Source organism: Propithecus coquereli, unplaced genomic scaffold (assembly GCF_000956105.1).
Source record: "Propithecus coquereli isolate 6110/MARCELLA unplaced genomic scaffold, Pcoq_1.0 Scaffold94, whole genome shotgun sequence".
Classification (NCBI taxonomy): domain Eukaryota; kingdom Metazoa; phylum Chordata; class Mammalia; order Primates; family Indriidae; genus Propithecus; species Propithecus coquereli.
Window position 1 is genome coordinate 5,674,768 of NW_012155729.1, and position 14,240 is coordinate 5,689,007.

The window sequence follows — 14,240 nt, forward strand, 5'->3', positions numbered from 1 at the left end:
CCAGTATCACACTAATAGCCAAAGATGTCAAAATGCCGTTTAACCCTCTAATGTGTATCACATGGCATTATGTTATGTAGATTTTAAAAGAACATTAATATCTCCTAATCTTGTAGGGAAAAGCTTACCTTTCAAACTGCAACAATGTTAGTGTAGGATTTTTTCCTTACATCTTCATAATTTAATATTGTTTCATTGATGAACCAGTAAATTGTCAGCTCTATTCATTTATGTGACGTGAGCAAGGATCCAACCCAAAAAAGAAAAAAAAAAAAAAGGTAAGGTCAATTTTCTTGGCCGCTGCATTTAATAAAATCTCCCGGGCAATAGAGTTAAGCACACATTAATAGCTATGACTTAGTATGCTCTGCCTTTAGCAAGTCTTTGATTTTCCTATATATATACTTGGGGCTGTATTAACACTCCGACGAAGGTACAGTCCTCATTTCTTATTTTAAGTTTTCTTCCTTCTCAGCTTTATCAGATTTATTAATCTTCCGCTGCTCTTTTATTTATAGTGAATGCTCTGGTTAGGGTTTCAAAGCATTTTCCATTATAACATCCATTTATAACTTTAAGAAAAAATTTTTTGCAAGACCAAGGGACTTTCTGCTTATACTTATTTCATATTAATCTCAAAATATATACATTTCTCTAAATATGAGGGCTTTTTTCTAATTTCTCCCAGAAAAGACAAAGGGGAGTAGATAGAGAAGTAGCTTTTCTCATCGGGAAAACTTGAAGCTTCTGTTTTAAGAATAACTCCACAGTAGGTTTTCACCAAACATGCACTAATGCTGTTTTAGGTAGATGTCTATCAAAGGATGCTATTGGGTTGAATTTCATGAAGTGGCTGATATTCTACCAATTTTGACCTATAAAAACAGCAATGCTATGATTTAACTTAATACTTCTCCTGTCTTTACCCTCATATAAAACTGACCATTGGGAGCAACGAAGTGATCCCTCAGACATCCTGGGAAATTCTGTGCTGAACTTGCTGCTCAGGGAAGGAGAAGGGAAATGAGAAGGTCGTGACCAACAGGCAACTGGAACACCCCTAAAAATTTGGTGCTCATTCTGGTGCAATTTATTAAGTACAAGATGTGGGGAACCTAATTAGTCAGGTGGCACCAGGCCATTTGCACCACGCCCCTTGAGGGATGAATGTGGTCACTGTAGACTTTGGGGAGGGAACACTTCAAAGAGATGCCTCAATGTGATTGGAAGACTCTCAGAGGGGCCTCTCATCTATTCACTAAAGACACCCTTCAACCCAATAGCTTTCCCCCTTTTCTTTCAAGAAAAAGTAAAAAGTAGTAAAAGTTAAAAGTAAACTTTAAAAGTAAAACGCTTGGCAAATAAACAAGATTGAGGTTTCAATTCCACGTTTCCTCATACCCCAACACTACAAACAGCAATTGGAATCATACTTTGATAATTTGCTTTAATGCTACAGAGAAACCATTTGGGTATTAGAAAATAATTTCTTGCATAGGGTGAGAGCTGCAAATCAACTAAGACCAGACACCAAGGAGACTTCTACTGTAGATTGGGATTTGACAGCATCTCAAATCAAGACAGATGGGTGCTTTACTGATAAAACTAGGAAGGTGTTTCCAGTATACTCATGAGTGAGGCAGGAGGTAGCATGACTTGAATGTGAGTATCCAAACCTATTTATTTTCTAGGATTGTGAACATAAGAGGACTGCTTAAAAGCTGTAATTTATGTAAGTATAAAGAAACATCAGGAAAGAACCCACCCAATTGACTCTATAGGGTAAGAAGCCTGAGAAGACCTTACTTAGGTCACTGCTTATTTTTTTTTTTTAAGAAAGTTTAGGACTAAAGAGGTACGAAAGAAGGATCTGACTCAATACAAATCCTTCAGGTGCTGATTTCAACTATTATGTTGCTGCCCCTGTAATACTGCTAATGCGCATGGCCAGTGTGGCTATAGATTTCAAGTTAACATTTGAAGTACGTGACTTGTCAAACTTCATATCCGAAATGGTGTCATCATAGCTGGCTACAATCTCAAACTCCTGGGCTCAAGCGATCCTCCTCCTCTGGCCTTGGCCTCCCAAAGTGCTGGTACTACAGGATTGAGCCACCACGCTCAGCCCAGTTCTTCTTTTGATCCCACAAATACAACTTAACTCTGAGCAGAAGCACTCAATTCAGGAGATTCAGGGTTTGTGGGCAGTGGAAGATGAGACATTGCAAGGGTGTGTGGAATGTGTTCCTATCACCTCTATGATCTCCTCTTCCTACCAAACGCACTATACGTTGCTCCAGCTTAACCCTGCTTTAAATGATGACAATCAACCCAGGTGGAATATTTCTTATTCAATACTATGGATAATTTACTGAAGAATAGAAAAAAGTACCATTGCAAACAGTCTTTAGAAGTTCAGTTACAGTATGATTGAGAAGATTTTTGTGGGTAACCTAGAAAACTCACTACTATCTATCTCATTTTTACCCCCTTGGTTGCAAATTCCAAACAACCAGTTTTAAAATGTAGACTGAGACAGAACTGTTTTGTAAACTGGGAACTGCTTATATAGTATCTAACTAATTACTGAGGTAGAACATATAAACTGACAACAAAAACTTAATTCCAGGGTTAAGAACTACCAGGTGCAGGTGGCTGGATTTTGCATTGTGCAATTCTGGGGGCACCTTCCATATATATTAAAACGTGAATGGTGCTGCTCCACCGAGGTTACATAGTATGAGGTCAGGGAGCAAGTATCTCAGATAGCATTTCCTATCCCAGAAAATACTTTTAAAGCAAATATAGATAACTAAATTACCAGTGTCCTTTCACCCACAAAGTCACTGATCCCAAGGCAGTGGGACTTATCCCATCCTGACCATCACTCCCATAGCACAAGCAGCGGCAGCCTCTGCCTTGTTGCAAGCACCTTCTTAGAAGGGGAATTACTGCTCTACTTTCAGAGGGAAAAAGATCTTTCTGAGAATGGACATTACAATAAAAAGAGAAGCCATTTAGCACATAATATTCCTGAAACATGGTAGCATTACAGTGGAACCCAACCATTAACACAGCCGTCCTTGGGGAAAAGCACATTTTGAATTCCAAAACCTTAGGAGCACATCGTACTGGGAAGAGTTACCTGTAATCTACTTACATACAGAAACAAAAGCCTGAGCCCATATACTCTCGGAAAGTAAATAGAGAGCAGAAGTAAAGATTTTTAAAAGGGGAAAGGCAAATAGTTCCTTTGATCCTCCTGAATATAACCTTAGTGTACAGTCAGTAAAAAAACAAACAGAAGAAATTCCTCAGCTTCCCAGATTCCCTACTGTATGTTGTTCGTCTGGGTCTAAATAGGTTGGATTATTTGAAGATTTTTCTTAGGATTTCAGTAATGGCAATCAGAGAAGATTATCCTGGAAGACACAACATACAAGCAAGCTACTGGTTGCTGGGAGATACAGGGCAAAGATGACTTCAACCCCCCCAGAAAGCTTGCTCTAATAAGTGAGAAAACGTCATGATGTCGTGTACATGATGTGTCCCTTGAAAAGTGAATCAAAGATTAGAAAACGGTTTTGCGAAGGGACAATAATCAATCAATTCAGATATAGCTTTTTCAGCAATGGATACAATGTAAGGCTTTCTCCCAGTTATAATAAAATGAGCTCAAACATAGAATTTCAGATTTAGATTTCCCAATATTTCAGTTAGTCTTCACAAATTCAATAATATTGGCTACCTTCTGATACAATTTCTGATAGAGGAAGCTTTTCTGTGAGGACAGAAATTTTTTTTTTTTAAAATAATGATTTCTTCATTCAATCGGCCAACACCCTTGATTGTAATACTCTGCCAATCTTTTTCCTTCCACGTTAACCCTAGAAACACAGAAAGTCAGAAAAGGAAAGGAAAAAGGTTGAAATTAAAGGAAAAGAAATAAGTGAAAGACTAAGAGAAAAGAAAAATGATGGGAAGAAACTGGAAAGTTTACAAAGAAGGAGCAAATGACCTCCAGTCACTCAAATTCAGAATATCGTTAACGCACCCAAAATCAAATGGAACGCAACTTCTCCTGGGATCATCATCCCCTTCCCTGGAGGATGCAAGAAGGCTACTTCTGATGGAGATCTTGGAGATGATCCACTCCAAAGCCCTCATTTTGCACGTGAGGAAAGGGAGGTCTCAGAAGGCAAAGTGACTTACAAAGTCATGACTAGAAGCCAGAATCACTGTAGACCAGTCTGATCTTCTACCAACCACAGCTGCCTGAAAGCCATAATGGCTTTTCCAAGTCTTAGACAACTGCTAATGACACCAACAGTGAGGCAAAAGGGAGATGCTCTTCTCTCTCTGGGGGGAAAACACAGATCAGCTCACAGTATTAGAACCTGCAGGAACAGCTGGAGTTAGGCAAGGATGCAGCTGACCTAGCTTCCAGGGTAATCTGACCCTTGGGGATAGCATACTGCAAATCTAGAGGGACACGCTCTAAGCCCAACTTTTTATAGTCCCAACAAACCAACTCTGATTAGAACACAACAGTTCTGATAATTAATTAGGAGGTCTCTGTTACATCAGTCGGCTTATAATTAACAGCTCCCTTTATCTTTAATAAAATAAATAGAATGATATGAAATAAAGGAGAGATACCAACCATTAGATGAAGCCTAAACCCAAATGATCTGCCCCCAATCAAGGATGCAAAGAAACAAAAGCGGGAGGGAAAAGTAGGTTTTGTTAAACAAAGAGTGGAGAGTGCTGAGGAGGGGAATGTGGGGAGGAAGGAGGCATTTGCTCAATCAGTACCTATTTTCAGAATTTCCTTCAAGCTGGCTAGGACTCAGAGCCATCAATTATTAAAAAGATGTAACATGATGCTTCCTTTGTTGAGGCAAATCTGCAAGCAGACCCCGAGAGAAAATAAAAAATGAATTAGGCAGAATTTATTAGTGTGCTTGAAGAAAACAAAGATTTAGCTATTGAGACTGACTCTGCTTTAGAAATAGTTCAATTATATCTCCTAAAGTCCACAAACTCCCTCTCCTTACCTATTTATTTATTATTTTCTACAGCAGATCACACAAAAGTGGAATGAATCATTTCCCAAACTTCTTTCTTTTCAGATTCAGCTTGATGTACTGTCTTCATTTAAATTACCAATACACTAATCTGAAACACTGTTTACCAAGTAGCATTTTAAATGAAAGATACAAGAAATTACATCACTCACATTTAAAAAATGACTTTAGACTCTGGACCTCATAAAAAACAGACAACAGTGTTCTCTGCCTTGGCTGCTGTATTTCAGTCCAGTGAATGAAATTCAATTAGTGGGCTTTGTACTTTGGACATTATGATTCTGATGGTTGGTCTGATCAAAACTGGTGTGCCAAGCCTCAGTTCTGTTTTTTGGCAGACCACAGCTAAGGAAAAATTCAATAGAGTAGGTTGGCATGAGGAAAGTTAGTTTCAGAGGAGCTTACTTTTCACCATCATAAGAAAATATGGCCGGAGGAGTACTGCTCCCTGGAACAGCTCATTATTTACCAAGTGAATGAATTAACTTTTTGAGAAACTTCAGTACCTGAGTCTGTCATTACCAGTTTAGTACTTTCTAAAAATAGAAATTGGCCTAAAATAAACTAATAACTGACTAGAACCAAGAAGTCACAGATTTAATCCACGCTTAGGTTTTGATCTGCCTTGGCTTGTGTTCCAAATAAACAGTACAAGGACACAGTCTTCGTGCTGCCATCGTGACCCTCCCAATTAAAACAAAGCAACAGGCACCTCATAGGAAACTCTGAGTCTTTACAGTGGAGACCCAGATGACATCATTCATTCAAGAGGCACTATATCTTTAACACTTCTGAAAGCAAACCCACACATAGCAAAACCAACTGGGCTCAATCAGTAGAATCAACATTGTTAAAATGTCCATACACCCAAAGTGATTTATAGAGTCAACGCAATTCCCATCAAAATACCAGCGTCATATTTCACAGATCTATAAAAAATAATTCTATGCTTTGTTTGGAACCAGAAAAAAGCCTGAATAGTCAAAGCAATCTTAAGCAAAAAGAACAAATCTGGAGGCATCACATTATCAGACTTCAAACTATACTACGAGGGTATAGTAACCAAAACAACATGGTATTTATACAAAAATAGAGGTATAGACCAATGGAACAGAACAGAGAACCCACATATAAAACCATCTACCTACAACCAATTGATCTTTGACAAAGGAGACAACAACATATACTGGGGAAAAGAAGCCCTATTCAATAAATAGTGCTGGGAATATTGGATTCAGAAGAATGAAACAGGAGCTCTATCTCTCATCACTTACAAAAATTAATTCAAGATGGATGAAAGACTTATGTAAGGCATGAAACCATAAAAATTCTAGATGAAAATGTAGAAAAAATTCTTTTAGTTACTGGACTCAGCAAAGAATTTATGACTAAGACCCCAAAGGCAATTACAGCAACAACAAAAATAAATAAATAAATGTGACTTGATTAAATTAAAAGGCTTCTGCACAGCAAAGAAAATAATCAACAGAGCAACCAGACAACCTATAGAATGGGAGAAAATATTCACAAACTATATATGTGATAAAGGGCTAATATCCAGAATCTACAAAGGACTCAAAGAAATCAGCAAGAAAAAAAAAATAAAGAACCCCATTAAAAAGTGGGCAAAGACATGAACAGAAGTTTTTCAGAACAAACACATGAAAAAATGTTCAGCATCACTAATAATCAGGGAAATGAAAATTAAAACCACAATGAGATATTACCTTACGCAAGTTAGAATGGCTTTTATTAAAAAGTCCAAAAAATATCCTGGCATGGATACAGAGAAAAAGGAATGTTTATACACTGTGGAATTGCAAATTAGTACAACCTCTATGGAAAACAGTATGGAGATTTCTCAGAGAACTAAAAGTAGACCTACCGTTTGATCCAGCGATCCCACCACTGGGTCTCTACACAAAGGAAAAGAAGCCATTTAATCAAAAAGACACCTGCACTTGAATGTTTATTGCAGCACAATTCACAATTGCGAAGATGTGGAATCAACCCAAGTGCCCATCAACTCGTGAGTGGATTAACAAAATGTGGTATATGTATACTCTGGACTATTACTCAGCCATAAAAAAGGATGAATTAATGCCTTTTGCAGCAATTTGGACGGAACTGGAGACCATCTATCTATATTAAAGTATCTCAAGAATGGAAAAGTAAACACCACATGTACTCTCTAACTGTAACTAACTGAGGAGCACACATGTGCACAGAGGGAGCAAAAGTTATTGGAAATCAAGCAGGGGATGGGGGAGGGAGGAGGAGAAGAGGGGCAGAAACTAACCTAACAGATACAATGAACACCATTTGGGTGATAGGCACACTTATAGCCCTGACTCAAGCATTACAAAAGCTATCACTGTAACAAAAACATTTGTATCCCCTTAATATTTTGAAACAAACAAAAAAAAGCAACTGGGCAGAAGCACAGTGCATCACATATCTTGACTGGTCATCCTGGCCACTATACTTTGACTCAAGAGCACCACACCCACATCTGCATGGATCAAACAGAATGTTAAGAGCAAATGGAAGTGATCATTACATGGCCTAATTCTTCGGATGACAAAAGGAGACAAGCAATAGTGAACATTTCAGGAGGATATACAGCCATTGGTCTGTTAATAATATTAATTAATTAGCCAATTAAGATCTGAGCATCCATTTGAATTTTAGCATTGTTAAAACACAGACCAGCTTCTATCATGTCTCTGCTTCTCTCTCAGGGAATGACACCACCATCCAACTTGTTTTACAGACAGAAACAAAGGGATGGTCCTTAGTATCTCTTTTCTCGCATCCCCATCTTCCATTCCATTCCCAAGTCTTTCCCTCTTCTTGGAAAACAGTTACAGGAACAATCACGTGAAATTCCAAGAAGAAAATATAAATAGAACATATACATATTTCGGAAATAGCATCTGACTTCTCGGTACACTCCTTGGAAAGTTGTTCTAGGAGCTTGAAATTTCGCCCGAGAGTGACCCAGGATTCAGTCCAGATGGGTGGCTGTGACTCACTGTGCCCTTGGTGCTATTTTTTTCTAACTCAAAATTGTATACCCCCATCTGTTGTTGATGTGAATACATCATATTGATGGTTTTTTAGATGATAAAGAGATCCATTTTGACGTGAATCTTGCCTTGTGTCAAATACCAAAGGCAAAATGCACGCTCGCTTTCTTCCCATAAATGGGCTGCCTCAGATGTGTTTTCTCAGAATCATTATCATTAGTAAAATGACGCACAAGGGCTGGGGCTGAGCATCTCCTCCCGAATCCACATTCAGGGACTTCACATTCATATCCTGAAATCAGCCACAGTGTGAGTATTTACACCAAGGAAATCAGCAAACAAATCAGGGGAGGTCCCTCCCTCCCCTAGCTCCTAACCCAGACAGCCAGTTTACCAGCACATCCCTGAAAAGGGCTTTAATAACCTTACTGATTTCTTAGCAAATAAAAAGGACTATAGAGTGTCCTGTATCAACATCCATCTTTTTTTCTCTTTTCCTCTCATAGTGGAGACTAACCAGCAGTCCACCAAACTCGTTTCCTCTTGTTCCTTGGCACACAGCTAATCATATCCCCAAGCCGCCCTTGCACTAAGGGACGGTCCTGGGATTGAGCCTTCCTCCATGGAAAGACAGTAGAAGTGACAGGAACCGCCCCATACTTGGTCCATAAATCCCTCCCACACACAATATCCCATATGGTTTCCTTTTTTCAGATGATATGGGCAACCTTGGACGCCATGCACTGAAGTCAGAGACACGCAAAACAGAAGGAGCTCAGCCTTCAAATCACTCCAGTTTTCAAATCAAGAACTCTTTCTCCTCTTCAACTATTTTCTTTCATCCCATCAGCTACTAGGATAAACCTAGGGATAAGGTCTGGCCAAGATTGGGAAGACAGAAAGAGGGGAAATGAATGATCTTGCTTTCTCTCCTGGAGTTTTTATTTCACTTGGAAGTTTTTGGTTCTATGTGCTTGGGCAATTCATTTCAATAGTCATCAGTTAGAAAGCTGTGTTGTATTTCCACATGCTTGTGAAAGAGGGTGCAGCTTATTCTTTTCCCTTCAGTGTTGTCGCCTAAATGAAATGTTCCAATTTGGAATCATTTCCACATTAGAAATATCTGAAGAATCCAATCTATATGCCCTACAACTTGTCAAGGAAATTAACTATAAAGACAGTATCGATATTACACAATTAAAATGAGAGCTCTTAACGTATTTAATTTCCCCCTGGCCTGACTTTCTTCAGTCGTCATGGACAAAAAGTATGAATTCATTATTTGCAAATAGCCAGATTGCTTAATATATTCTAGAAGGAACTAAGATACCCCGTTGTATGCACACCCACACACATACATTCAAACATATATGTTTCTCTCCCTGTCGAGGGCAAAAATAATAACGAAGGTAAAGATCCGAGGAACACTGTAAGTTGTTAACAATGTAGATTTAGTATAGTGGAACTATAAACATGTTTTTTAGTCCATATGTTGTAACTTTCCATAATACTCATAATGAAAACAAAAGTTCTTTCTTCATTATGAGTATTGTAATGAATATGCTCCATTTATCAGAGGAAGGGTGAGACAGAGGAAAGTAAGGAAACAAAAAAAATTGTTTTAACCTTTCCAGATTATTAACTATATAAAGCATCACATGTTTCCCCCCTATAAACTCTTATAAGGAATCTACTTGGGGGTATTTGGGATTGTTGTGTTCTTAAAAATTTAACCATCATAGCTCTAAAGCTTAATCACTTGTATGTGTTACAAAACCAGATGGTCCAAGTGGGTGTTTGTTTACAAGCTCTTTGCATAGGTTTTTAGCTGCTTTTTAGACCAAAGCTGAATATTTCAACTATGAAATGAGACACTGAGGAATTAATGAAAAAACACTGGATTTCATAGGTCCCTGGGCTTCCTAGCTCTGCCACTGTTCTGTGTATTTTATAAGGATGTATTTAGGGCTCAAGAATCAGTAACATAAACTTAAATTGCTTTGAATTCTTTGTGAAACCCCAACATACTTTGGGAGAGGGAGGCATCTCCCATGGGTTCAGCATGCTCTGGATGCTGTGAGTGGATCAACTAGAAAAGAACAGAGCACCCCGCCTTCCCAACACTTTCACCAGTCTGAAGCTCTAGAACTTAATGTTTCCTGTTTTTACTGGCTTCTTGCACTGGGACCAGCCACATCCACCTCCAGCTCCTTCCTTCTGGATGTAGATGAAAGGAAAGAAAGAACCCTTTCCTGATGACTCCCTCGTTCTTTGTTTCCTGTGCAGTAACCACATAGCCACTATCTGCAAACATGCACGGGCTGCAGGTTTGTTTACCACAAAATATGTGAAATAATATTAAAGGTTTCTTAGGGGAAAATGAAAGGTTTCACCAAGGCACAGACTTTTATGTCTTTGAAAAGGTGAGCATGTATTTCTTATTTTCTGGATGAGAAAATCACCCTTCTCCTACCTAGCTCACTGTTCACTCTCTACTTAACCTTCTTTAGACTGAAAGAAAGGCAATGCTTGCCTATCTTCACTTTTAACAAGATGAGTAACGTTCAGCAAAGTTAGCACACCTAGTATTAATGTCTCAGATCATAAGCTGTCTATCCTTTTAAAGTGTTGCCTAAACTGGTCTCTTTCCTGTTACCACCTAGTCAGTTCCAAAAATTACAATATTTGAGGTGAAAAAGGCAAGGGAAGTATATGAATATGTTAACATTTCAGTGAGCTTGCCTCTACCATACGCTATAACAAATGAGCAAGAAATTATAAACTAACAAAAAATGTGTTTGGTCGTTATCATGTGATGTATTTGAATCCTCTCCTTTACTAGTTTGAAGGGAAAAAAAGAACTAATCTTTTCATTACTTCTTTTGGATTACTTCAGCAAAATGGGATATCATTTGACTGTGTCTTCAGGATAAGCAATGTGCTCCTTTTATCATTAATTCTCCAGAGAGCAACATGGTTTCTGACACATAGCTGGTGCTCCATAATAGTTTGTTGAATGAATGAAAGAATGAATTACTAGATATGATTATTTTCTTCCAATTCTAATGAACCCGAAACTTAATTTATATCACTAGTCTTTGCAATGTAAAGTTAGGAACATCTAGATAAATTAGCACATTCATGACTTACATGACTGTTTTGCCTCCTATTCTGAAGGTAACTTTTCAGAGTGAGTTTTTTCATTGTTTATAGCCTTTAATAAAGGACGGTGTATCTGCTGACATTCAAATAGACTTGAAATACTGTCTTGATTTTCAACAAAAGAAATCAAGCTTAAAAAATGTACTTGTCTATGGCAACAGTGTTCACCACATGGCAGTCAAACTTCAATTAAAATGTGTAAAATAAATTAATAAATAACAACCAGTTTCATATCAAGGTGAAGACCTAGCTTGAGTGTTAAAGAGAATCTCAATTCCTAATTTGCTAACTATCCTTCCATTATCATAGGCAATAATTATTTTATCTGTGACATAGACCACTGTACACAATTATTGAAGATAGTATTTCTTGTTGAGTAGATAGGAACTATAGTTTCACATCTTGAGAAAGGTACAGTCACTGCCTGCAAAACACAGAGCCTCATAAGAACAAAACCAGGGTAGGTTGTTATAGTTCGTTACTTTAGAAAGTAGAAAACTCTCCTAGAAATTCATATTATCAGTCTTTTCCCTATTCTGAAAGTGCATTTCTCTTAATCTTTTTTAACATATAGAGTCTCCACCTAATGAAAGGTCATATATAGAACTTTCACAAGATGTTGACCATGAAATTAGTTTAAAATTAGTGGTCATATGAAATGAGAATATTTAAAACTGAGATGTGATAGCCTCTAATCATAACCCTCTAATAAACACTGAGAAAATCTACTGAGGTCTCAGCGCATAGAAAATTCCTTCTCTATAGATCAAAGGAGAGTAGAAACACCAGCAGTAGCCATGAAATATCACTCGTATCCACTATCTATGTTTTATATCCTGTCAGCAGCAGCATGTTCATTTAGCATCAGACACGAGTTGTTCAGGGACTTAGATGATGCAGCAAGTGTCAATACTGATGTTACTCTTTATAGCCCAATAAACTATACTTTGAACAATATTAGTAATGTTAAGCTTAGGTAGCGCTCCTAATATTAATGCCTTAATATAGATATATTGCTATAAGCATAGTTTACAGCATGGAACATAAACACAAATCCGGTGATACTAATAAATCACTCTCTTGACTGTTTAAAAATGTACTGCCAAAATGGGCTTTATGCATTACACGATGGAGCAGAAGGCAGCGATATATATTTAAATTTTCCATTTTTAAGCTGTCACTCAAAAAACTTTCATACTTTTTTTAGCTTATTGATCTTACTGGCTTGTGATAAGATTTCAACTGCTTGGTTGGGCTGTTTTTAGCTTCTGCTTCTTATTAAAAGAGCTAAATCAGGAATCACAAAATGCTACTAATTTAGCATTTTTCAATAGAAATGAAAGCTAAAAACAGCACCAAAACATGTAACCCTCATGTTTGATTGCCCTAGAATCCCAGATTTAACTACCATATAGCACAATAATGGGTATAACAAAACTATGTATCACTGTATATATACAGCAGAAAATAAAAGCTTATATTAAATATGCTAAAATAATTGCTAGAGTTTTCTCATTCTTAAGTATTTTTAAACAGGAATACACACATGGAGACATAAACACACATATATATTAATACACACACAGAGACACAGGCACACACACATATATACATATACGTATATATAATAAAGGTTCTGCACAATTATTTTCCCCTCTTTTTGTTTAATTTGCAAAGAAATATCCTTCCTTAATTTTTTACTGTTTTGGCCACTCCTTACCTTAAATATACAGCCCGCATCAAAACAATCAAAACGTCATCAGCAGAACAGCTGGAGTGATTGGCTAAATCTGATCGACCACCTTGTGCAACCTCTCCCCCCACCCCACTACCCCACCACCAACACCCACACTCGGCTTTGAGTGGCAAATTATATACCACAATCAGAAAACTTCCAGATGCCGATTTGGGGCCCAGAAGCTTATTCTCTCAAACCAGTGTTTGCTCTCACATTAGACTTTCTATGCACTCTTCAGGAAAGTGTGATTTGTTTCTCCTTTCAGTGCTGGCCCCAGAGTTCAAGGCTCAGCGTGGAAAAGAGAGGGCCCCTAACAGCTAATTGCCCATATTTTGCAAAGGGCTGCATGGAAAGGGGAAGCCACAGGCTCACAAGGACAGGATCTGTAATAAATATCCCCAAGATGGATGAGTTGTGTGGTCATGGTCGGGGATCTTAGTGCCGTCCTGAATCTTACCCACTCAGATATGACAAAGCACGAGGTCTGCTCTTATTCCCCACAGTGTCCTCCCCTGACGTCCTCACAGTAGGGAGAGTGGTGGCAACTATGAAACAGCCATGAAATTCATTCTCAGCAGCAATAGCAGCTGGAATTTTTGTCACTGTCATCATATCCACCTTCCGAGAGGAGGCTGAGAGGTATGCGAGATAGCAAAATTGGTTAAAAAATACATATTAACGAAGGGAAGATTTTTTTTCTTTCTTAGCGTATTTAAAATCATCAGTCTTCCGCAAATATCTCTTGTTTGCTTGACAGCTCCTATTGTCAATACTTTCAAACTTCCTCCAACATTTAAAACTGAGTCTCCAAATCTTTGCCGGCACCGCTTTGGTACCAGCGACTAGCACGTGGGCACCACCAAGAGTCATCAATTTTCTGCAGAGCTCAAGGTTTCATTTTTGTACCTCTCATCGCCACTAATTCAACTGTTTCTTTGAACACAGCCTCACAATGGCTCACACTGGGCCACTTCAGCTTGTCTACAATCTGCATATGTATATGTATGTGGGAGTGTGCACACCCAGCCACACAGGCACATTTCCATTTCTCCCTCACATAAATATGGTGATGAATTGGCCGCTTAGAGCTTTTCTGACAGCCAGTCGAAATGGTAGCTACAATGACCAGGGGATGTCCTAGTTCCTCCATGCAGAAAGGTATTCAGTGCACGTAATAATTATCCATCCATCTCGTTCACACTAAAGGCATGGCAAGGCAATTTT

At 38.2% G+C, this 14,240-nt stretch overlaps 1 protein-coding gene across 2 annotated transcripts in view; it reads right to left on the minus strand.

Moving 5' to 3' along the window:
• Positions 1–14,240, minus strand: part of ESRRG (estrogen-related receptor gamma) — a 562,217-nt gene that overhangs the window by 428,202 nt on the left and 119,775 nt on the right. For both annotated transcript variants that reach the window (XM_012664914.1, XM_012664915.1), the window contains exon 2: positions 129–220. The gene's annotated coding sequence lies outside the window, so the exon portion shown is untranslated. The remainder of the gene's footprint in view (positions 1–128; positions 221–14,240) is intronic.